Consider the following 3,727-nt stretch of genomic DNA (forward strand, 5'->3'; position numbering starts at 1 on the left):
TAAAATGGCGTCTATGCATTAGCCAAAGCTACGCGCTCGAGCTGAGTGACACCGGATTGCGCGCACTTCAATATCCATTAGAAATCATTGGGCGGAAAAATGGCTGAGATGTCACCACTCAAGCAAAAGCGCGCGTGTGTATGAAGGCACTCTACGTGCCCGCAGAGCCGTGTATTGGGAGAGTTTGGTCAATAGGCGGAGCAAAGCCCGCCGCCAGCGCCGATTATTCCCCCCGCGCTTAGAGCGTAAACTAAATTTGTGACACAGCGTCGACCAATCAGGAGACCGCGACGTCACTATATTGCAAACGACATTCAAAGCGTGAAATCGAGGCGTTCAATCTCGGCCTCTCTGCTCCATCTCACAAATGTCGGCAGTGAGGACAAAGGTACAGGCGCGTGAACCTAGCTCAGCAAAACGCTTTTGTTTGTACGAGAACTCGTGCATAGGAGGCACTTTCCAAAGCCACGCGATCGTGCCCTTGCCTTTGTCTGCACTGCTGATGTTGGCTTGTTAGAACAGCGTCCAGTGACTGGCGGAAAGAAAACAGTGCAAAGGGTGGGGCGCGCGAGCGTCTGGAAGCGCGGAGTCCCGCTCGGCTCGTGCGCTGGCTTTGGCAGTGCTTTCTTTCACCGTCTCAGCTGAGACGCTGTTTCTAGCAAGTTGGCCCTGGTTTGGAGCGTACGTTCGTTTATTCTACACTTGGATATTGGCGTGACGAAAACCTCGCACGCACAAAGTTTTCAGTCACTGAGAGTTACACCTTTTAACTCTAGCGACGCTAAAACGGCTTGAATTAGTCGTGTCACAAATTTAGAGTTCACGACCACCGCTAGGGGCTGTTTCGCGGCCTGTGGTTGGCCCAGAGATGCTCGCCTATTCAAACCAATGTATGGCCAAACTCTCTCGATAAACGGCTCTGCGTGCCCGCGGCTGACAGTGCCGCCGGTGGCCAAACGGCGAAACTGTGTGAGAGCAAAAAAAAAATCATCTCGTTGCCATGACACCCCGGTACACTGTGGTCTTTCTGCACGAGCGACAACCTCGCTGGAGCTCTGCGCGTGTGGAGCATGAGGCGGCCGTCTTTGCTGTGCCCACGGGTCGACGAGTCATCTGCCGGCGCCGCTTGAAACCACAGTGAGCGAGAGAAAGAGAGAGAGTGAAAAGCGAACTTTATCTGCACTGCGCGAGGAGCGCGCTGTCCTCACCTGAAGAGTATTCGCGACTCCAGCGACCTATAGGGGGCGCCACCACCAAACAAACATGGCGGCTGAGTCCAGGTCGCGTCGGCTCGGCCGGGCCGCCTGAATAGGCGGCGCGTTCAATTTAGCAGATTTTCTTCTGTTTAATGCCCAATTTTATAGGTATTTGAACTGAGACGGTTAAGTGTAGCTGATGCAGATAAACTTTCAAAGCATAGTTTTGTTTTGCCGGTGGTTTTTGTTCTTTTCATGTCAAACTTTCGTTTCGGAGTTTTCGTTCAAAAGCGAAACTATGGGCTCCAGAGGGGCGGTAATTTAGTAGTCAGTTGGGCTCCGGAGAGGCGGTAATGTACTAATCAGTTTTGATCATCTAAGGAAAGCGGCGATGACTACAGAATTGTTCCACAGTGAGTAACTTTTCAGCTAACTCGCATGCCTCGACCATGAGACTTATCTGTCCGCGAAATCGAGCTTTTCTGCGTATCCGCGTTTAAGAAACAGCTCCAGTCGTCTGCTCGGTCAACAACACAGGCTGCAGGAAAATTACAAAAAATAAGCAAGCGCTTCTTGAGCCAAGGACAATGTTAACCCGCTGGCGCCCCACTAAGCAGCTGATACTCGTATTTCAATTCAGGTTTTAGTAGCAATCGAGAAGTCATTTAGACGAGTGGGTTGTGTATTATATTACGTACTATGTCCCACTAAGGCGATATTAGTATATCCTTCAGGTTAAAATATGAGCTTAGTTGACTAGCTATTAGGTGAGCTGCTGAATAAAAGTATGTTTTACAGACACAGAGGTATTACTTAAACTTAGCCAAATGGTTCTATAGCCGGCAGCACGGAGACAAACTGAAGGGAGTCTTCATCGAACATTCACGCAGAACCTCTCTGCATTGAACTTTGCTTCGAATCCTGAACGGAGAAAATGAGCATTTTTTGTGGCCGGTCAGCCTGACCAATGTAGACGTATTTTGCTGCTGGCTTCGACGTCCTCGTAATATAAATATTGGAGGCGCGATAGGTCAAAATGCCGTGACAACATCTAACGTTTCGAGACTCGTCCCCCACCTTTTGAGAGCAGATGATTTCCCTCATCCATCATTTGCAGCGAGCAGGTTTTCCTGAATCAAGTGATTGCGAAATCAGCCCAACTCCTTCAGTGTGGTCCAGAGGCTTTTTCGGCGGAAAGCAGCCAAGATGAATAGCCAACGCACCCACCGGCGTGGGTGGCTCAAACTTGAAGCTAAGCGAACACAACCAAACTCAAGAAAAGCAACTATCGAACCTTCCCATTCACTTGACTGCAACATTGATGTTCCCTCCAGTGAAAAGCCCCGTCTGTCGTGCTTAGTCCACTGTTCTACATCCTTATAAAGAGACCACTTATCAGTTACCAGGTAGTCGTCACTTTGAATGTGATTCAAGACAGACAAGAAATCAAAACGTTTTTTCCGAGATTCCTCCCCATTAAATCGAAAGCACGTGACCGTGTGTTGTGGAGTAAACGGGCTTTCAAAGGAAACAATCTACTGAGGCTTCACCACACTAATGATCACTCAGGCAAACTTAAGAAATAATCGGACTTTCGTCAAATTACATTGCTCGCCACCGCGCCGACTACAGGTCTCCGCGAAAGCCACCACTGGAGAGACGCGGAGGGGCGCGGAGCGACCTGGACCGGCTGGTTCCCGGTTTTCCCGCTTGGTGGCGTTCGTTTTGCTGGAGTCGCGAATTATCTTACACCGTGGGTGAGAGGCAAGACCCGCGGGCTGTACTCGCCGTGGGGGATATACACCTCCGCTCGCAGTAGACGAAACCAGGTAAGACACGTGCAAGCGCTAAAATAAAACTAATGAATGCGCATCAGCACAACATACGATAAACTAAAACGAAACGCCGTCTTGGCGGCGCGTGAAAGTTGCTACTGCCTCTACACCGATCCCACCGATTATTTTGGTAGCCTACATGGCCAATCGTCACTACTTTGAAGATTAAAATGATTCTATTCTCCTGATGGCGAAACAACTGCACGAAGATCTGCCCGAAAGCGGACTCGACTGGCTCTGGCCTAGCCACGTCGGATTACATTTTGATCAATGAAAGGAATTACGGCAGGGACGTTTTTCGGTAGATTCTACTTTATCGGCGAAGAACAATATCAGACTGTCAACTTCGACGGTGTGGATTTTAGAATCCCAGGCCTCCGCCGTGCTTTCTAGAAACCACTGAACATGTTGGTCGCAGCAGCTGATAATCTTTGTCGTGACGTCACACGTATGAACCATGGTCGTCTCCGCGCGGTTTCTCGTGCTTTTAACCCCTTCTATGAAAAACTACACCAAGATAAACGGACCTGCGGGTTTGTGAGAAGAGAAAACTTCGCCGGGTTCCTTCGGCCGCTCCCCCCGCTACGTCATAACGCAAAGAATATTTGTGTTCCACGAGTTTAGCGACCCAGGAGTATACGAGTGCAAACTAAGAGAACTTCAAGGAGGAGGCGAGAACCCAGCTCTGAATGAAAT

The sequence above is a fragment of the Ixodes scapularis genome, unplaced genomic scaffold, assembly GCF_016920785.2.
Source record: "Ixodes scapularis isolate PalLabHiFi unplaced genomic scaffold, ASM1692078v2 PGA_scaffold2__306_contigs__length_199485367, whole genome shotgun sequence".
Classification (NCBI taxonomy): Eukaryota; Metazoa; Arthropoda; class Arachnida; order Ixodida; family Ixodidae; genus Ixodes; species Ixodes scapularis.